This window comes from Hermetia illucens, chromosome 4 (genome assembly GCF_905115235.1).
Source record: "Hermetia illucens chromosome 4, iHerIll2.2.curated.20191125, whole genome shotgun sequence".
NCBI classification, from domain to species: Eukaryota; Metazoa; Arthropoda; class Insecta; order Diptera; family Stratiomyidae; genus Hermetia; species Hermetia illucens.
The window spans coordinates 17,225,641-17,248,398 of NC_051852.1; the positions used below are offsets into that span (position 1 = coordinate 17,225,641).

Consider the following 22,758-nt stretch of genomic DNA (forward strand, 5'->3'; position numbering starts at 1 on the left):
TAAATAGGAAGTCTTCCTATAAGCCCAAGAATGAAGACCAACAAACTGGCCTGTGAAACTTATGGACCAACAAACTTTTGAAGAGGTGTGGTTAAAATGAGCCCTGCAGGGAGAGTTTTTAAAGAAGAGAATGCGACTCACAGTCCGCAGCAGAAAGAGTAACTACCGGTGGAGTAATGAACTACCTAATTTTCACTGGGGTCTCCATTGTGCCAGAAGAGTGCCGATAGGGAGGCATATAAGACCGATTCAAGGAAATACTTTAAAGAAACTTAAATAAACTTCAAGTAGGTGGTGTAAAAAAAGTGAGGGATACATTTGAAAGGACTCTGTTCGAACGACGAACATAAATTCGTGGTGGGGACCTAGAGGGTTGTGATAAGGTCACTTAGAAATATTCAGAGATTATTTCAGAAACAAGGGAAGAATCGTGAATGCGTGAAAACAGTCTTGGGAGGTAGTAGTAAACCTCGGCGATAATCAGGGAAGAGGTCTTAGAAATTTTTTGTAGGGTATGGGGTTTTGAAGCAATAGGCAAGGCAAGGAAAATTTTGGAAAGCTGTAACATTGCATGATACTTAGGTCAAGAAGGCTGCAGGAAACTATAAGGTTGAAGGGTCCTTATTTTAATCATTGCAGCTGAAGCACATGACAGATAAAGATAAGAAATTGAAATTCTCGTCCGTTTGACACTGATATCAACTAATACACATAGAAGGAGTGGCTTTCATACATCATATATAAAAATAAGCATGAAGTCTATGGTGTTCTGTAATCGCGAAAACCATTATTTCCAAATGTCAAATCGGCTTGGCTGCAGACGAGGATCAGTTCGGACCAGACCAGCCTGAAAAGTCTTTCTCAGCCAAAAATTGTACGTGCAACGACCTATTTGCACTTAAATCAAGAAATTGCACAAACTGCATTGCACTGGTCATATGGAAAGCGTCCCTGCTGCATATCGTATGCAACACTTGAGGAAGACAATCACTTGGGGACCCAGAAAGGAACAGCACAGAGGAATGGCGTCTCGTGGAAGACGTGTCAGTTGTTTTAAGGCAACTGTTGATTATACATACTGGATATAAAGCAACTGTTCGGACGAACGGATTGTGGAAGACCTAGTTCCTAGGTCCTATGGAGAAAATTTGGATCCGGAGTGGAAAACATGTCTCTTCCCAAAATTGCCTGATCGATTTAATTTGGTTAAAGTGAGTATTCACAGGCCTCCTTGAAAAACGCCAGGTTTACAAAAAGCCACCCCTCTTTTCCCTGCCAACCTTGCGGTGTATCTGTTCTTCCCTTTGGGATAGATTCTAATAAATGCGAAAGCAATAAACAACTGAATCAGCATGGTTTTCTTTCAGAAAGTAAAAAGGGTCAATGTCCTTTCATTCGTCCTTCATATCTGATAAGATGAATATTATACTGAAACTGCAGTGGTGGGGGAGGAAATTTATTTTATATTTGGTCTGTGAAACACTGAACTTCGTCTCTTCAGAGGCGAGCATTTTCCACCCCTTGAATGATTCACTACGATTGTTTGCGTACTATAGCAAAATCCCACCATTTACTTCCGAGAAACTTAGTAGTTGGGGGTTGATTGCTTCTACCAACGAAAAAACTGACAATAAAATACGGCACACCTTAGAGTATTTTTTTCTGTTTTTAACTATCCAATTTATTTACTTGAATTTTTGGCTATGAGAGTCGGGCGTCGATTTCACTATATGCAGGTAACTAGTTAGTCATCAGAAGACTGGGCAGAAAAGCTGGGGAAATTCACTTGATTAGGAGTTTCCTTATTGGAAGGAATCCTTTATTAAAATCTTAGATAACATCGAATGAAATTGAGCGGATCAACCACAGTGGCTTTGGTTTCAGATACATTTGGAAGTGGTTTTCACAATTTTTGATAGCGGGAAGAATTGGTCACCATAACACAACGGATAGCGTCGAATAAACAAAAATGAGTCCTTTAGATTAGACATAGCGTAAACAAGGATAAAACCAAATAAAACTATTAGAAACGACTTACATATGAAACTACACTTTTCTTCGATTCTCTCCACACTTCCAATATCCGGAATCGAAATTAGAACCAAAATTTTAATTCATATGAAAAACAAATCAGTCAAGGACATAAAATGAAACTTAAAATAAATAGAATTGAGGAAAACGCAAGAGAAAGAAACGAAACGAAGACGGTCAAGAAACGGCGCTTCACACACTTCCTATCGACGCGGCTCTCTATTCAAGAATAATCCATCTGATGTGATGACGGTATCAAGTTGAAAAGGACAATATAGGATGGAGAAACCTGCGCGTGCCTTGTCAACCCCATGAGAATCAACCCCTCTGAATATTTCTTTTAATACATTGTAATGCTTTCTTTCTTTTTTTTTTCAAAGTGCACACGCGAGGTTGTACCGCGTATGATGGAAAGTCGGGGAGGATTTAACCAGAGGACGTGCATATTAGGGTAGTGGATGAATTTGAATATTTTGTTCTGGCGATGACGTACACATATGCAAAACTAAGGGTTGTGGAAGGAGCTGGAAAAAAATTAGATAAAATAAAAACTAGAGGAGAAAATAGACAAATTAAAAAAATTCTTTTTTGTTTATTTTTTATGTTCGTTTGTTGGTTGTATTTAAGGATAATATATTTGGGCCCTTTCATCGTTTAAATCAATTGAACCTTAAAATAAACAAAGTTGGCATTGTAGAGCTTCAATTATGTAAGCTATGTAAGGTTTCAGGTTATTTTTATCTTTGGTATCGCACCGTGAATCATGTTTTAATTTCTCAGAACCCTTTATACGTTCCAGAGTGCTTCACTTCTGTATTCCCTTTTCTCAACAATTGGGAGGCTAGGAAATAACACATGTGAAAAAATACCGAGTATTCTCGCTCTCAGAAGGCTCCTGGACGGAATGTTCTAGTGAAACCTTGGAGCTGCTGGTTCCAACGCACTTTCCCGCCAGCGAGGCGGGCTGCTAGTCAGAATCTTGCAACCTTGCTTGGAGGGTTTGCGGTCACTCCAGCTGTGCGAGATTATCAAATCGGTAATTACCGAGGATAAGATCGGCTGGGCTATAAACAGCTTCTCCGGATATAAATCTCCAGGTGCAGATCCTACAGAAGCAGCAGGAAAGGGTTGTATTGTGGCTTGTTGAGATTTACCGGAGCTGCATCTCTTTAGGATACGTACCACAGTCCAGGAGATGCGCACGAGTGGTTTTCATACCGAAAGCGGGCAGGCGCGGTCATGAGTCCGCGAAGGACTTTCGACCAATCAGTCTGATCTCTTTCGTGCTAAAGACCCTAGAGTGCGTCCTGGAAATCCAATTAAGGACGATTATGAAGAGAATGCCTTTCTCTAAGTCCCAGCATGCCTACCTCAAAGGAAAATCCACAGAAACCGCCCTCCACGAGGTAATTGGCACGGTTGAGCGGTCGCTGCGGTACAAGCAGTATACCCTAGCTGCCTTCTTGGATATAGAGGGAGTTTTCAACAACGTTAGTACCAACATCATCAAGGAAGCCTTGAGCAGTATTGAATTCGAGGGGTATCTTACGCATTGGATAATATCCATGCCAAGTACTAGGATAATTCAGTCTCATGTGGGAGGCAGCCACTTGACCAGAGCTGTGAACAGAGGAACGCCCCAGGGTGGCGCCATCTATCCGATGCTTTGGTGATGGACGAAATTTTACGAACAGCAGGGTGAAGGTGGTGGCGTATGCCAACAACTTGGTGATATTAGTGTCAGAGACGTTTCCGTCCATTATGAGTGACATCATGGAAGGAGCGTTGCGAAAGGTGTGATTGTTATGCTATTTACCACCAACACAAGGATACCTGAATTCCACCTACCACGGCAGAATGTTTCTTTCCTACAATGTAATGTATCTGGGTGTAATCCTGAGTCCAAAGCGAAATTGGAGATTGAACATAGAACTGAGGGTTAAGACGACCTGTATAGCCTTCTATGCCTACAAGAGAACCTTTGCAAAGAAATGGGGTCGCCGGCCGAGAATGGTTCTCTGGATGTACACCGCTGTAGTGCGTCCGATCCTAACGTGCTGCTTTATGATATGGTGGCAGGCTTTGAGCAAAAAATGCAATAGGATGAAGCTTAATAGGATTGAAAGAACCGCGTATGCAGGTGCTACTGGGGCTCTGCAGTCCTGCTCGACAGATGCTCTCAATGTACTCCTGCATCTCCTTCCCCTAGACCTCCACATTGAATACGTTGCAGCATGCAGTACCATCAGAATACGTGAGTTCGGATGCTGGGCAGCAAAGTCCTACGGCCACAATAACATCCTAGACGAAGTACCTCGGGAAATCTGGGCATTCCCCATGGACTATGCCACACGCAAGCTGAACTTCACGAAAAACTTTGCTGTGAATATTCCAACCAGGGCAAAGTAAAAGACCGGTGGCGTATTGCAAGGTTATGACTCAGTATTCTTTACCGATGGATCAAAGATGGCCTGTGGAGTCGGCGCGGGGGTTGTCTCGAATACAAATAGTGTATCCAAGTCGTATGGTCTCCCAGGTTTCGCCAGTGTATTCCAAACGGAAGTATTGGCAATATTGGAAATCTGTCGATGGCTGGCGCGAGATTCGAGCCCCAAGCGTAATATAGTCATTGTGCCATGCGGCCATCAAGGCCTTAGATCAAACTACTGCTTATCATAAAAGGGGATTATTCAAAGATGTTAGATGGAGACATACACCCCCTGGAAGAATTGTGTGCTGGACATACGTAGCGGAAAAATAGAATGCCAGGCAAAATTTTGAGCCAAGCTGGATCTCCCATTAGATATTTGCTCCAAACGTGCACCGGAGAAAGAAAAACATATAAGTAAAGAAGAGTATGGTTCAGGGCTTCAGAAACTCAATGTCAACAGATCTCAGAGGGCAGCAAGCAGGTTACCGGCCATCGATATACATTACATCACATCAGCGGTGAAATTAAATCCACTGCTGGTTTTACGTGAGTACCCGCCGTATCGGCCTAACCTCACTCACACACTTCTTGAGATACGGATTTACTAGCACAATAGTAAAAGTTTATACTGAGTACACGTTCAGCATTCATACTGGTTGATGCAGGGCTTACCTAAAGCCTCTACTCAGCTAAGAAGAGCGGCACTCGAGTTGTGAGCGCAAGTCCACACTCGAGCCCACAAGAAGCTCTGCCCCCCTATGGACCGAACTACAACCCCAATGAAATTCCCAAAAGGGACCAACCGTCCCAGGAATTCTCCTGAAACATATGACCTCGGAGATCTATCTCGACTCCCATGATACCAAATATCTTCTAGTGAGGCTTCGTGGTTGGAACCACTTTAGATGAGTCTGGGTTTGATCGCCCCGGTGGCAACACTTGAAGGGAATAAAACCAAGCGAAATAGAAAAAGACCATAGCCAGGACAGAAAAGCCTCAGAAGGCAAAAGAACTCTTCTACTATAATTAAAACAAGGGAAGAGACTGCCAAAATCGAGAGCAATGAGTAAACGGTTTCAGTCCTCCGCAACTTCAAGCACTCATACCTTGCGTGGCCCATTGTACTATCTTCTTAGGCCTAGACCAGGTACCGGTTATTATGCCGTTGGTGATGATGGTGTACTATCCCCGGAAATGTCGCCATCGGCGTGCCCAAGTTTTGCGAAACTGAAAACATTCTCCAGAGACAGGGAATGTGCAGACTTTTCTTGAAGAAAACCTTAGCAAGGTATTTTCGTCTGAGGTCTGGGGAGACCGGGCTGCTGCATACGGAGTGCAGGCCCCCCTCTTCTTCTTCCTCGGATTGGCTGTATATGGCCGAGACCTCACTCCGTTTTTTCCACGTGGTAATTTAAGGGGAAGTGTCCCGTTAAAAGCCCTACTTGGGTTTTCATATTCCTCCTCTTAAGGGGTGCTTTGTCAGAGACATACTGCACGTGTGGCTTATAGCTAACCTTCCCATCTATCATCACTCCCAAGTATTTGATGGCAGGCTTAGAAGTGATGATGTGATTCCCAATTTGAATACGGACAAAATTTTTTTTTCGGCGCTTGGTGATGAGGACCGCTTCCGTTTTTTCCTCCGCAAGTGTCAGACTAGAACTCTCTAGCCAACCCTTAACAGCACTGATCGCTTCGCATGAGTATAACTCAGCATCTTCGAGATGCTTTGCTACAACAACCAGCGCTATATCATCGGCGTAGCTCACCACCGTGACTTCCTCCGGAAGTGGTAGATTAAGAACATTGTTGTACATGATGTTCCACAGCAGCGGGCCCAATACGGAGCTCTGTGGGATACCCGCGAAAACAACGTACTGCTGGGGTCCGTCATCGGTGTCAAAGCCTCCGTTCTTGTAAATAGCTGTTGACAATAGCTGTAAGATAAGCGGGAATACCAATCTTCGCCAGAGATTCCCGTATTAGGTTCCAATTGGTCGAATTAAATGCATTTCTCACATCCAAGGTCACTAGTATGCAATATTTGCTAGTGCTGCCCTTTCCGTGGATTGCAGCTTCGGCCAAGCCAGTAACCATTTTGATGACATCAATTGTGGTTGATTTGGCTTCACGGAACCCATACTGCCGATCTGAGAGATCTTCCTGGCTCTCAACAACCGGGAGTAATCTATTATAGATTACTCGCTCTAGCATTTTGCCCACAGTGTCGAAAAGACAAATAGGTCTGTACGAGGTTGGCTCACCTGGAGGTTTGCCAGCCTTAGGCAGTAGCACCAACTTCTGTCGTTTCCATGATGCAGGAAATATCCCCTTGGACATGCACGCTTCGAACAACTCAGCGAACATGTCCAGTCTGGATTTCACGACAAGCTTAAGGGCCCTATTCGGCACGCCGTCAAGACCCGGAGCTTTGTTATCTCCTATCCTAACGCAGATCTCCAGCAGCTCGTAACTGGTGACTGGCGGTATTGGCGTGTCGTTCGGAGGTCGCTGAAAGCTGTTTATACCCTCCTCTTGCTGAGGGAATAACCCCTGGATAATTTTTAACAAGAGTGAAGGGCACGTAATCTGCGGAAATGATCAGACTCTGAATCGCCCCATCACGATTCTATAGGCGCTCCCCCAAGGGTTTACGTCCGCTTCTGAACAGAGCTCCGTTTTTGGATCCGTACTGTGACATTCTTCCCAAGGTGAGTTCTTAACCAGAGTTCGGAAGCCATCAGTTTTCCCCAAGCTGGTTTTATCAGCTCAAACATAAAGGTCACCCTTTTGGGTCCTCCAAGTCCTGCTGACATTTCCGCCTGGATCTTTTAGGCCGGGATCAGATTTGACCTTTTTCAGTATCTCCGCGTAGGACAAACTTCCATTGCTGGAGATTACAATCACTACTGGGCGAACGCGCACTTTTGCCTGTTTCTTCGCTTTTTTCTTAACCACCTTGGTCCATCCACCGTTTTCATTCCTCTTGGATTTTGTCGAGTCGATTGCCGGAGCTCGCACTTGGGGGATCTGCTTTGTCTCTTCGGTGCTTTTAGTTCCGTTTTTCGGAACTATTTCTATGGCCTTTTTCCTCTTAGGCGCCTGCTGATTTCCCAGAGGATCCACATCTCTTTCCCGCACTCTCTTGTTCGGTAGCAGGTTGATTTCAATACGATTAGGCGTCACTTGGGACGCCTGTGACACCGTTGGGGCAACAGATTTCAACTTGCCCTTGGAATTTCGTTCCTTCTGCTGCGATTTGTTGTAGAGCACTCTAATTGCTCTCACCATTTTTTTTTATGGCTTGGTGCACGTTGTGCTAGTCCTTGATGAATGCAGACAGCTCCACTATTTTTGCACCAAGCTGTAATTCCTCTGCTCCAGGGCTCTGCTCTCCATGATTCCTAATCAAATTACTACTTTTAAATAGTCCTTCACATTTGGCAATCATTGACCTTTCCTCCGTTTTATCTTTTTTGGTGTTTCGCATTGGCGGAGATCTCAAAATTGACGAACTTTTGCTGCTCCTCTTGAATATGTGCGGTCGGTGTTGTTACTGTTTTGTCGTCCAGTGATCTGCTTTCAATTCATCCTTCTTCGATTTTGTTACTGGTGTTCTTGGTAGAGCGATACTTCGCATAAACACTTCTTTTTCCAAATCTAAAACACTTGCAGCATTAGATGCCACGGTGGCCAAGTTGTCCACCACCGAGGCACTGAGGTCGAGGGATATCGACGACCGGGAGCCCGCTTGCTCACTTCCAAAAGCCGCCGGTACTGGGGTTCCGAGCCCCCTACACCGTAAGTTTCCTCCTTCTCATGTCTTCCATAGTGGTTTTATGTTCTGGGTATCCTTCCCATAGCCATTTTGGTCCACGCACCAGAGATGAGCAAACACTAGCCCACGCACAGTCAGAAAAGAAAAGTGGTATGCTCCAATCCGCCAGTTGGGGTCGCGCCTCATGGAAGATCTGGCCACTTCAGTACCGATTGACACGAAATTTGGTGAGAAGGTGGGAACTGTGAACGCCCAGACATGCAATGAGAGATATCCTTCTAGGTTGAAATTTGGGGGGTCCCCACACATGTAAAAGGGGGGTAACATTATTTTTCACCGAATATAGTCATGTGGGGTATCAAATGATAGGTCTCGATTAGTACTTTTCGAAGTCGGTTTTAGTTTTGAGATTTGTTAAAAAAGCGGGGAATGAGAGGGGTGGAAAGCCATGATTTCTTTAACGGACCCACTCTCAAGAACTACCAAACCGAAAAATCTGAAAAAATGCATGAAGCTTCCTCTATATGGTGCCGAGGCCTTAAAATACTATCCACACCGATATCTGTGCAAATTAAGTTAATAATAGTATATTACCATATTTTTGGGAAAAGTGAGTAAAACCCCCTTAAGTTTATCCCAGAGTTATAAAAGTTGGAAGTAGTATAAAATATAATATGAAGCATGTTATCCCCAAGTTTGATCAAAACCAGTCTATTAGTAACAAAGCTTCTTCTCCAATCGACTCGGTTTCCGGATATGGATAATCAAAAGTACTTTCTTTTATCATTCGAATATGTAGTCCTTTTTGAGGTTCCTTTTTATGCAAACCATATTATAACGACAGTGGTTGGTTTAGGTGGACAAGTAAGCTTGTTTGAGATCTCAGATCCGGACGCCGATATATCCCACTTCCGTTCAAGTTCAGCAGTAAGGAAAGGTAGCCCTCACTTAATATCAGTTCAACGTGTCTAGAGCGTATAAGCGGTCTTTTCTGGCTTGACCCCCTGGCAGTATTAATTAGTCGTTCGGCGTATTTTTTCGACTTAATTTGGGTACTAATCTATTTAAGGCTCAAATTGCTATCTATTCTGACCTTTTCTTTATCTTTTTATCTAATATTCAGTACTATATGATCAATAACTTGAGTGACTAGGTGCAATTGGTTCCTAACATCCCACCCTTATTCGCCTCTATCAGACGATTATAATAATTAATACTTTCACTACCAATTAAAAGAATTGAGCTCAAAGGTGAAAGTCCTAATGACTCTTTTCGTAAACATCAAATCGAATCAAGGACTCCAGGAGTTGTTTGAAATATTCACTTTGTCATTTACTCATAATCAAAGCAATTTCACATGACCTAATCAAATATCTCTCCTTCCATCCCTAACATGCTTACAAACATCCTGAAATTCTTTAGATATCCTTTGCCGAAAATAGAGTGCACCACAATCTATAACAGATTCGCAAGGGTCAATGCCCGAGCTCAGGTTCTACACGGGAAACATCCATCCCTCGCTAGCACTTCATTATCCTTTCAACCACTAACATACAATATCCAATGAGAAATCTCTCCTCGAAATCCTATGTAAGTTAACAGTCCCAGTACCAGGCGCAGGGTAAATCTTTACTTTTTTCCCTTCCCCAAATGGTATGTATCTGAGAAACGAGCTTCCCGTAAATGTGCTACCCCAAAACACATACACTATCCTCCACCACTACCGCCATGGTGTATCTATTCCGGAGCCTTGTGTACCGGTAGCAGACACACGAAGGGATGGAATTCTCCTTCCACATTTTGGAAGGATACACGGGAAAATCGATTTTACCTAGGAGCGGTAATCTGGGCAAACCTCTTTTTTGCCGGCATGCTTTATCACATCCATCCACCGGCTATTCGGGAATTTCGGGAGTTCTGTTTTCGGTTTTTGGCGAGCCTTTTTTTCCAAGGATGTTAAGTTTGGAACTTTCAGATGATGTCCTCGCGAAAATGGTATGTTTTGGAAACATTGTACAAGGACCATTCAGGAGATTTCCCGGGCATGTTTTAATGTGGGTTACATAACCGGTTGGTAATGTACTCCTAGACTCTAGGTTGGGTCCTTCCAAACAGGATTTGCGTTAATAATTATGCAACGAGGAACAAGTTATCGAGAGGAAAAAGGGTGTGTTGGCGAATGGCACGTGACTGAAAACCGGTTCCAAAGTGAAAATTATAAATGAAAGAGTTGGGTTTGACACATTTCGGAACCACCTCACTTGATTGCATTTGAAGATTGTTTTGACATAGTTTTTGAAGGGTTCATATATTCAAATTTCAGGTAATGTTCTGGAGAGATTGTTGGACTTGTAAAGGAGCAAATCCTACAAATGTATGCATGCGTGGATGACCAACAATAGTGGGCTGATTGCCACTAGGTTGTGCAACATATGTAAATTTTTGAAGGGGATTTCGATTTGACCGTTCTTTGGGTTGAATAAAACTGACCATGTGGATTGTCAGGTAACCCCGCAGCCCTTCTGTTTATTGTTCTTGATTTTATTCTGCATGATATCATGTTTCCGTTTCGTTACTAGAACGAGAACAAGGATACCTACCCGATTTGGTTTTGGCCAATCCCCAGGGCAGAGCTAACTCAAAAGCTTACAGAGGTCGTTTGCCAGATTTTTGGTTGAGCGCAGTGTGCTCAATAAAGCTTCGGGACATTAGGTGCGTTACAAATAATCCTGACACGGATGTCCTTCTTTACCACAGTTCCGGTAGCTCTGTGGGTAGGTCGCACTCTTCGCGGATTCCACTTCTTACTCTTCTGGAAATTCAATGTTAGTCCCAGATACCAGCTCCTCCAAACGAAGCCGAGGAGTTCCAACAGAGGTGGGCGAATTAGATGACAACCGTTCTTCTAGTGTTTCTCAACGTTGCATAAGTTGTTTTAACTCATGACGACCGACTCCGACTCTAAGTCGGATACTGGATCTCAGAAACGCCCTTATGAAGTTGCCTTTAGATTTTTCCAGTTAAAGCTGCCAATAGACCGTTGGTATTTCCAGTACAACATCATACGTGCATGACGGCTTTATAGGTCCTGTCAGAAAAAATCGGTCGAGGGTCTCCACTTGGAAAAGGAATCCAAGGAATCCTCGATAGGAATAGCGTCTGATTGGCCGGAGAATTTCACATTTCACGAATAAGTGAAATATACTAACCGACGTGCCTACAGCATATTTCAGGGGCGAGTTGGCGGCTCCGAGAGGGCTGACAATTGTGTATTAGGAGTAATCGCTTGTGGTAGACAGCAATGGAAAACTAACTTTTCATGCAACCGTTTTTCTGCTAGCGTTTTTACGCACAGTGATCGAAAATCTTTACAGACGAACAATAGGTGGGAGGTATGGCAAGGCTTACTGCAGACAAATAGTTTTACATTCGCTTGTGCTTGATGAAAATAAACAGAGATGGAGCGATGGCGTACGTCAGGACGCCAGACAGCTTTTAGGGATATCGAATTGGTGGACCTCGGCGTAAAACCGGGATGTCTGGAATTCCTTATTAAGGCAGGCCTAGACCGGATACCAGTTGTTGCGCCGTTAATGACGATGATGATGATGTCGTAATTTTTTCCCCTTTTTTCAGATTTTCTGCTTCGGGTGTGTTCCAACTCACCAGATTAACGGTACATCAAATTTTTCGTAAATGTCTTGTAAAGAGCTGAAGTGTCTAAAAAGACCCTACCTTCCCTCCCATTTTCCCGAGCTTCGTTAGCACGGAGGTGTGCAAATTTTGGATTGGGTCTAGTAGTTAGTCCGTAGTTGGCTCCCTTATCCTTTGGGCGCTTTACCTCGGCGAAATCATTATTACCAGCCTTAGTAGCAGCGGTGGGAGGTTTCAACGGGCATGGGTTTTAGTATACCTGTTACAGACTCACAATGATGACTTTTAACATATTTTTTTAGTTTGGAGAAAAGGAAAAGCCATAAGAACCGGATAAAGCAAACACAGGGCTGGATAACCATAGTGATGACTTTTGGGATCAAAAAACGTCTAACCACATAAGTGGCCTACATATTCGACGTTCTTGTTGACCTACAAAGTTGAGCCTTCTCTGTATGAAGTTGATCTCCACCCAGAAGTCGGTCATCCAAAAATTCGGACTTAACATTCAAAGGGGTAGTAATCGGTAGTGAAGGAGCACAACACAATGTTGCCAGACAACTTACCAGCTGGCTTCCTAACTAGAATCTATATACATTCCCCACCTTATTCCTAATTTATAGATTATGGGCATTTTCTCTTTGGAGCAAATGTACGTTTATCTCATTTCTATCCCGTCTTATAGAATAGTATCCCTTACTCCCCCGTGCATACATCCACAATAGTTCATCCTCATTCTGTCTCTAAATCGAAGTGAAGAAGATCCTTGGTTCACTTTAAATTTCTAGGATTAAATTGGTGCCTAACGACTCAGCAAGTACAGAGGTTTTTTTCAGGGTCTGTATTAGACTGAAAAAGGGGCGATACCAAAAATGTTCAGACAACAAACTGAATATTTCGGGAGACAGTGAACACGGAAGGAAAGCTCCCAATCTTTTCGCCCGGCGGGTCATCCCCTCGGTTCTACTACTGAGTCATTCCTCCTAACCTTAAGCAAAACGGTGTTGGCATCACTACCTGGCTCCTAAGATATTTTCCTTTGATTCTGAGAGCGTTAAACATAAGACTACGACCGTACCAAACTGCCGGGAAATGAATATTCGGAGTATCCGATTGAGACAGGATCAGGCAAAAAGCTAAGCGTTCTAGTCTTCGCTTCTGCCACCATTGTATAGTTCCGTCGAAATAGCGTACTAGGGTATATTAGTCATCCCGGTTCATTAAGCTAACCCGACACAAACTGGAACAAAGATGTGCCCCGTGAATGGACAAAATATCTTTTTTGATTAGAAGATCAAAGTGAGAGTGGATAAGTTACTCATTAACCAATGACAGCAATTTAATTGCGAGCTATGCTATCCCAGGATGGGGGTCCTAGAAACATGTAACGCATAATAGTAGAGAAGGAGTGTAAACTTCTCGGAAAGTCCTCGCAGCCGAAACAAATTGCCGTCAATTATGGTGTGTAGGTGTGGTTGACGTGCCTCTTCCTATACAGGGGCTTAATGAAACAAGAAGGTTACTGCAGTATAAAGTGACCATCCTGTCACTGACTTGTCTGGGTAGAGACAATGGAAAAATCGCCTCATAGAAGACTGTTAGATGGACTATATCGCCATACAGCCCTAAGAATTGCAAGCGCAATGTTTATGATGACTGAAGTGATACATTTCTGAGCGCGTAAAGTAACGTCGGCACAATACCATAGGGCGGGATAACCCACTTTGCGAGGAACAGAGCCAATTGGAGCTTTCGATCACCTGTCTGATAGGATATTTAGCAGGACATAGAATACACAGCAGGAAGGGAGGTTGATATACCGACAGATCCCGAAGATCCAGCCCTAGTTGTGAGACTGTCAGGAAGTGGTGCAATGAACAAGGTTATCAGCTATAAATAATAAATAATAAAATTGGAGTTTGGAGTAAGCTACTGGTCTATCAATTTTTTACCTCCTATAAAAAATTGACACCATACACTTTTTAAAAATTGGCTGGGACTATTCTAGTGAGGCTGCCAGAAGCCTAGAGCTAGAACACAGACAGACTAGAAAATGATCCTGTGAGAAGTTTCCAGATGTCCCATCAGTCGTGACCCCAGCAGGCGGATAGGGGCATACCTATTGATGTGTAAATATGTGTTCATGCACTTTTCTTTTTTGACTGTGCGTGGGCTAGTGCTTGCTTATCTCTGGTGCGTGGGAGTGAGCAAGAGGGCTCCCGGCCGTCGATATCCCTCGACCGTAGTGCCTCGGTGGTGGACAACTTAGCCACCGTGGCATCTAATATTACAATTGTTCTAGGTTTAGAGAAGGAAGCGTTCAAACGAAGCACAACTCTGCCAATAACACCAATTGCAAAAGCAAAGAATGATGGACTAAAAGGGGATAGCTGGCCAAAAAAGGCGATTTCGACACCCATCGGATTTGATCAAGAGGTACTCCAGCAGCAGCAAATAGATCCATTCAGGAGATACTTATCAATTCTACGATCTCCTCCAATATCAAAGCTGGCAAAAGAGGAAGCTCAGGCACCAAAAAGGAAAAAAGGGGTCTTGACCAGTCCAACAAATGGAACTTAAATTTCAGAAGGGCTCAAAGTGCCCAAAGTAGGGATGCCGGCTAGTGAAGCGAAACTGAAGGAAAATAAGAACGATGGTTGGACTAAGGTCGTGAACAAAAAAGAACCAAGAAACTAAAGGTGCGAATTCACCTGGAGGCAATTATAATCTCCAGCAGAGGACATCTAACCTACGCGGAGATACTCAAAAAGGTGAAATCTGACCCCGACCTAGGCGGAAATGTCAGCAGAATCCGAAGGACTCAGAAAGGAGATCTCATGTTTGAGCTGAAAAAATCCAGCGTGGGGAATATTGACGACTTTCGTAGCCAAGTTTTAAATTCACATGGGGAGAATGTCGTGGTTCGTTCCCAAAAAACATGAGGTCTATATACAGTGCAAGGATCTCGATGAAGTAACATCCAGAGAAGAGATCTGAACTGCCTTGAAGCAACAATTCAAATTGGAGGAATTCAGCAACGAATCTATCGGGAGCCTAAGAGAAGCTTATGGCGGTACTCAAACGGCCACAATGCGACTGCCAGTGGAGTCAACGCAGAAGTTGTTGGCCATGGGAAAGGTTCAGATTGGATGGGTTGTTTGCCGAATAAGGAAACAAACCGCTTTAAAAAGTTACTTCAAATACCTAATGTTTGGACACTTCGCGTAGGCATGCGCTGGCGGCGTCGATCGGTCCAATCTATGTCGAAGGTGTGGGGAGAAGGGACATATTGCCAAAGAGAACAATAGAGATCCCAAATGCATTTTGTGCGAAAGAAAGGAGGGACGGGATAACCGGCATATTGCCGAAAGTGGTAAATGCCCGCAATTTAGGAAGGCGTTAACTGCAGTGAAAAAATGAGGTTAATACAAATAAACCTCAATCACTGCAGGGTTGCACAAGATTTGCTTGCGCAGACCACTTTCGAATTCGCGATGGAGATTGCTATCATTAATGAACCCTTCAGAAACCTTTACGATGGTGTATGGGACACAGATTCGATTGAAGTAGCGGCAATATGGGCGTGCGGTCGTCAAGCCATACAATATAGCATGGGTCAAGCGGCTAGTGGCTTTATGTGGGCAAAAATAAGCGGTATATTCGTATATAGCTGTTACGCCCCATCGAGCTTCACACTGCCTGAGTTTGAAGACCTGTTAGACGATCTTGTTCACGACGCAAGGGGACGAGGTCCAAAGGTGATAGCCGGTGACTTTAATGCGTGGGCTATCGAGTGGAGCAGCAAAGAGACTAAAGCAAGGGGGTGGTGCTTATTAGAAGCATTCGCCCAGTTGGATGTAGTTCTGGCCAACGAAGGCGATGTAAACACTTATCGGAAAGGAGAAACTGGTTCAATTGTAGATCTGACTTTTGTCAGCCCTACGTTAGCACGTGACATGTCTTGGCAAGTTAGCGAGGAATTCACGTACAACAACCACCCGGCAATTACCTTTGAACTAAGGACGGAGCCACAAGGCAGGAGACCCGCACCCCGGAAGCCGAAATCCAAAAGAACACCAGGATGGTCTGCAAAAGCGATGGATGAGCAAACATTCATGAAGGTGTGGGTAGACTTGCCTAACAAAGCAGGCACCTCCATGGATAAAGGTCTCCATGTCACAGAAGGCATCTCTAAAGCATGTGACGGGTCGATGCCTAGGAGATGCTCATTCCCCGCTAGAAGACCCAATTATTGGTGGAATAGTGAACTTGGCAGCCTTCGATCGATTTGACACAGAGCCAGATGAACGGCTCAGAGGGCAATAGCTAGGATCGATCAAGGGCAAAAGGACCATGCCTATAGGGAAGCTCACAAGAACCTCAAGCAAGCCATCCAGCGGAGTAAGAGGGAATGTTTTAAGGAGCCCTGTTCTGAAGCGCACATAAATCCGTTGGGTAGCGCCTATAAAATCGTGACAGGACGATTCAGAGGTCGATCACCTCCGCAGATCACGTGACCTATGCTCTTGTTGAAACTAATCCGGGGGCTATTTCCCCAGCAAGAGGGGGTACTGATACCTTCCAGCGTCCCCTGAATATGACGCCGATTCCACCAGTCACCAGGGACGAGCTGCTGGAGATCTGCAGTCGAATAGGTGACAGCAAAGTCCGGGGTCTGGACTTGTCGTCAAATGTAGAGCTGATATGTTCGCGGAGCTGCTTTAATGCACGTATGTCCGAAGGTATCTCTTCAACACCATGGAAGCAGCAGAAGTTAGTGCTGCTACCTAAGGCTGGCAAACCTCCAGGGGAACTATCCTCCTATAGCCCCATATGTCTTCTAGACACTATGGGGAAAATGTTGGAACGGGTTATTTATAATAGATTACTCCCAGTCGCCGAGAGCCAAGGGGGCGTTTCAGATAGGCAGTATGGGTTCCGTAAAGCCAGATCAACCGTTGATACATCAAAATGGTTACTGGCTTGGCCGAAAATGCAATTTACAGAAGGGGTTGTACCAGCAAATACTGCACCGGCCAATTGGAACCTTATACGAAAGTCTCTGGCGACGATTGTGTTCCCACCTACCGCGCCGCAATTATCGATAGCTATTTGTAAGAGCGAACACTTTGGTACCAATACCAATGATGGATCCAAGGAGTCTGTTGTCTCCGCGGGTGTGCCATTGGGCTCTGTACTGGGCCTACTAATGTGGAACATCATGTATAATGATGTACTTAACCTTCCGGTTTCGGAGAAGGCCACGCTGGTGGGTTACGCCGATTATATAGCACTGGTTGTTGTCGCAAAGCATCTTGAGGATGCTGAGTTGTACTCAAGCGAAGCAATCAGTGTTGTTAAGGCTTGGTTAGAGAGTGTTGGACTGGCACTGATGCCGAACGTAGGAGGACCGCGGCTTGTATGCAGTCCCAGTTTGGGGAAAAGCGCTGCAAGTTTTAGGCAATGCACATAAACTGAGTACGCTTTACAGAAGAACAGCCTTAAGAGTTTGTTCTGCCTTCAAGACCGTCTCAGACGATGCAGCGTTCGTCATCTCGGGAATGATGCCGATTGACATCCTGGCAATCGAAATGATGAACATTTATAACACCAGGTCCATCTCTCCCTTATCGCAGGTGAAAAAAGCCGAAAGAGAGAGATCCATAAGCTGATGGCAACAGCGATGGGATCAGTCAGAAAAGGGTCGTTGGACTTACAGGTTGATCCCTTCCATCAGGGAGTGGCTGGAGAGAAAACATGGGGAGATCAATTATAATCTCACCCAGTTTGTTACCGGCAATGGAGAATACCGTCAATACCTTACAGGTTTAAACTGGATCCTTCACCTAATTGTCCAAACTGCGACGGGGTTCCAGAGGATCCAGCACATGTATTCTTCCAATGTCCTAGGTTCGTGGAAGAAAGGGGGAACCTAGAGTAAACTCAAGGTGAAGTGCTACCACTGGAAAGAGAATGGTATCTTGCCAGGAAGACTGGGATATGATCAATTCCATGATGGCAGTAAACCAGGATAAACTGCGAAAAGCAGAAGACAAGGGTACACGGAAAGCGACCTAGCGAAAGTAAGCTAACTCCGCCCCGCGATGTAATTTAAAGTGATTCCGCGGGGTAGGGGGTAGTCGGGAGTGGTTTTAGTGGGTAAAAATTTCACATTCTGGCGTGCCCAGGCCAGAGCCTTTTGAAGATTTCCACCTCCTTAAAAAAAAGAATAGAAAATGATATTGGCTATTGGGGGCTATTGGCTATTTGGGATAATATAAGTCAACCTTAACTTAACCTATGCTAGAAGGACATACCATTGATTAGTGCTTCTCAGGGATAACTTCAGGTATGTAGCTAGAAATTATGAATCGGACGGCCGGAAGTACTGCTTACCACTGTAAGCTATTTCTTCGCCATGACCTGCGATTGCCTTTAAGCCATTAAGAGTCTGCTTGATAAATTTGTGGACACTAAACTTTTAGCAACCAAACAGCAATTTGCATACACTGAATTGAACGAAAATAGGTATTCTTGGTAACATGGTATCCATTGATTGAAAGCTAATAAGAAGCTCAGTTGGAACATTCCTGAAATGTCCTCTCAAATCACACTCCGGCAAACTACCAGTGAAGGGGTTTTCATTGACTGCCACGGCCTGTATAGTAGTACAAATAGATACCTCCATGTCTTTGCACAACACCTAATGAATCCAATCCTCCGCTCTGTAATTATCACAAACAAGTCCTTCACGGCTTTAATATTAGAAGAAGGATAAAGGCAAACACATTTCCTCCTTAAGCAGTCGAGATTCCGTTGATTTGTGCTTCCCAAAGGTGCCCAGACAAGTCTATGGCAACTTCAAAGCCCAACTCAACCCAGAGTCATTATTTATTAACTGTAACACTTTGTTATGAACAGGATCTGAGGCACAGACAACATAGCGGCATAGTCACTAAATTTGGAACAATCACAAGCACCTTCAGAGCACATGCGCTCCCCCTTTCCGATTTGTGGACGGTTCCATGTTCCAAGAAACCTAAAACCGAAAAAAGGCCGAAGGGAAATCCCCCTCACACCCTCGATTTTGTCCATCACTGAAGTTCAGTACTACCACACCCAAAGTGGTTTTAGCGAAAAATTTCTGGAAGATTTCCTTGGGAGGACCTAGTCCTGTTTGGATGACTATTGCAAAAATTAGATATTGGCATACCTTTCAATACAATACTCTATTTCCTAGACACAAAATGATTTTAATCCTTGCTTTCGTTGTCGCTCGTCACACTCCACGGACAGCGTTAATTCCTAGATCCTTGATTGTTCGCTTTGCAAGTTAAAAGTCTTGGGTCCTTGTGAGTTCACAGTCGGAGCATTCGAACTGACCGGAGGAATGTCGGAAAAAATATATTCAACCGGCTACGAAACTACGAAATCAAATTTGGACGAAGTTATGAACATTTTATCCTGGAAGGATAATGGTAAATCGCTTCACACACCGAGAATGTCGCCGACTGAGTCCAGACCGTACTTTGTTGCGTTTTTCCCGTACTTTCTTCTATTTCGATTGGAATTTCTCTCGTACGTTGGCTTCGTAAAGGAATGGACGTTGAAACGATATTCGGACCGTAATTGAAAATCAACGAAAAGACCGTGTGTGTGTAATTTCAAAAAAGGGAAATCATACAATGACACAAAAAATTATATGAGTAGAATAACAAAACACGCTCTAAGTCGCGCTTCTAAACTTGAAGATGGCTTTACTCGTACTAAAAAAGGTTGCGTCCAGACAGATCCTGTCTTCGGGCCAAGCCCGCATTTTGCTCAAGTTCCGACCATTTACATTCTCCAACTTCTCCTACGCATGCAGGCAAGCAGGCTAAGCATGTACCCCGTGGGGGAGGTAACTGGGGGGCCAGCTATTTGCCGACTGTTAGCCGGGTATCCTTGCTCGCTGCCCGGCTTCGAGCGAACACAATTTGTTACAGGTTGGGGCTGTGGAAATCGTTCCACATTCCTTCATGGAGAGCATGTACAACTGAGCAGTCATCGATTTATCCTGGATCAATGAAAAGCTTGTGGATTGTCATTATGTACTTACCATAGTTACGAAGCTTCCAGGGGAGCAGAAGCTGACTCGAATTGCAGGATTGGGGAGGGAGTGATAGACGAGCTTGATGCCTGCCCGTAGGATGTTCTGTAACTTTTCGAAGCGTGGCGTCTGGTGTTTCACTGGTTGATGCTAGATACCTTGTAGTAGGTGTTGCAAAGAAAATGCTCTATTCCAGGTGCACTGAGCTCCGTATGCGGTCGTCCAAGGTCCTGGAAATAATTACATCGACATCAGTACCAAGAAACATTATATGATATAATACGAGAGGCTAGGATTTCTGGATGCAGCCTGTGATACGCTCGGAGCAAGGATTGCTCCATGGATACTCGAGGTAAAATCCTTTTGTTAGAATAACCGTGAATCTATCGAATATGTGGAACTAGGGGCTTCCAGAAGTAGCCGGGACAACCATATCGAACCTACATTTTCAGTCGTTGTAAATGGTTGAGAAAGACCAACGATTGGTATTCCAGTCAAAAAGTGCCCTGAAGTCGTTGAGACATCGAAGCTAATGGTGCATAAAAGCCTGGAATTTTATCAAGCTTCCCTGGATGCTAGGATGGTGAAGGCTTTTCCGAGTATCAACATCTGCGCTCCAATGACGTAGAACAAATGCCTACTCATTGACTTGATACAGAATTTCTAGAGTTTCCATAGTGAAGAATGCGAGGTGGAGTAACAATCTAAACCTAATCTGTATCGCTTCAAGTGATGGCATGCCTTTTAAAAGCTTTTTGATCTCAACCCCCACATGCCCGAATCCAACAACAGTACAAATACCACTTTAAAGGCCAAGGCTTGTTTTACAAAGACTTCCGCCTACGATTGGTAGAATCCGTGAACGGACGCAGCTTCACATTTCAGAGTAGACTTGACAGTGAATGGTCTATCGTCAAATATTGCCTCTCATATGGGAGTCAGATCCTTGACGAGTCAGTCTGTCTGCCTTCGAGGAACACTGGATTGGTTATGTAAAGTATTTAGGAGCCTATCTCGACTTCAAGCTGGTTTTTTTATGGATGGAGGTGGAAATCTTACAAAGCCACTGCCGCGCTAGGTTGCAGCAGCGTGTGCGATTCTCACCTACTAAAACCACCCCCACTTTCTCCTTCTTCCTTCCCCGCGGAACCGCCACAAAGCATTACTTCGCGAGGTGGACTGCGCTTCAAGCGAGCAAGCCTTCCATTCTTCGCGTCTTCCTTGCGCCCTCCGCTTTTCCAAGTTCCTCCTGCATACTTTTGATTGCGGAGTTTAGCATACACCAGTTTCCCTCCGACTTCAACCTTTCCCCAACGATGTTCTGCGGGCTTAGGTTGGTTTTCAGGGAGTCGGAAAAAATCGTGGACAGTGGAACATAACATGCTCCGGGTCCCCAGGTGTGCAACCACATTCAGGACAAAAGGGAGAATTATCTAGCCTGAACTGGTGCAGATATTTCCTGTAACCGCCATGTCCTGATAGAAATTGCGTCAGATGGTAGTTAATTTTGCCGTTTCGCTACTGGATCCACTTCTCAATATGGGGAATCAAAGTGTGGGTCCAGCGACCCCTTTGCGAGTCATCCCACCGTTGTTGCCACTTCTCTAGCGACCCTCGTCTTGCCGCTTTTCGGTATTCTGCATCCTTTTCAGGAGAATTCATTTTCTTTTTCTCGTACAGGCAGCGTGTCTCACTTGCCTGGCAGCCTGGTAGACAGGCAGGGAGGTAGGCCGAAGCAACAGCCCGGGGATCGTCCTCCCTGCACTGGAGAAGGACCCCAAGCCAAGGTGGAAGAGCATACGCCGAGGACTGCGTGGCCAACGGGGAACTTGGTTTTTAGTATGTCTTGGGCACCTTCAGTTTCAAATAAAACCTTTATCCTGGTGGCCGAGCCAGCCAAGGTATACATTCTTCCCGGAGTAATCGTGGGATCAAGACATGGACTCAGTTTTAGAAATACAAAAAACAATAATAGAAGAAGAGGGGGTGATGCTAGACGCATCATCGGAAACCGAGCTACTGACATCCAGCCAGGAGACCGTAGCCGTGGAGAGCAGTACATTCGGTGCTAGCCGTAGCACCGCTGTGCTGAATCGCAGAAACTCCCGGAGCGAGGCGGCAGACGGACTAGTGGCTTCTAGCATGGAATCCACTGCCATCACTGCGTAGTGAGTACCGGACATAGTACTCCTAATCCGAAATCCTCGACGTCGGGGGATCCCTCGAAAGTGAAAACCGACAAGAACGTCGGTCAGCGGAAACCGATTAAGAAGCGAAGGTCCACTGGTGTCATGTTCAAGAGCCAGTACCAAAAGGCCATGCATATTCTCAGCAAGATTCCTAAGAATAAGGGGGTCCGTACTTTCGATGAGCGGGATGAAAATGACCTCAGTAAACCAGGCGATTGTTGAGGAATACAATAGCAAACGCCTGGTAGACGAGCAGAAGGCGAAGCCCATCGCTTTGAAACGCAATTGATCTCAAGACTAGGTCCAGCAAGACCACAAGCGGAGCAGAGTGAGCAAGACCTTAGAGGCAAAGCAATATCCGAAGGAAAGTGCACAGCAACAGTCAGCCGACGGACCACGCACTGCGAAACTTTTCAGCGACGTGGCCAGCAGCCACTTACGTATGGTGCTGGCATGGTAATTCCGCTAGCGGCAAACTAGCACCGGAGGTGTGGACCAGTGTTGAGGCCAGGCTGCCGGGGATGGTCTTTGAGCATCTCCTGGACACAGAAGGCAAACGCATGGGACTCATCCCCTGCTTTGATTC

At 44.8% G+C, this 22,758-nt stretch overlaps 1 protein-coding gene across 6 annotated transcripts in view; it reads right to left on the bottom strand.

The window, feature by feature from the left end:
- LOC119655962 (ELAV-like protein 2) overlaps positions 1 to 19,644 on the bottom strand; it is a 68,121-nt gene extending 48,477 nt beyond the window's left edge. For 5 of the 6 annotated variants that reach the window (XM_038062188.1, XM_038062191.1, XM_038062190.1 and 2 more), the window contains exon 1: positions 19,108 to 19,644. The gene's annotated coding sequence lies outside the window, so the exon portion shown is untranslated. Of the gene's footprint in view, positions 1 to 2,038; positions 2,232 to 19,107 lie in introns of those variants that run through there. The other variant, XM_038062187.1, reaches the window with a different exon arrangement.
- Between the last annotated feature and the right edge of the window lie 3,114 nt (positions 19,645 to 22,758).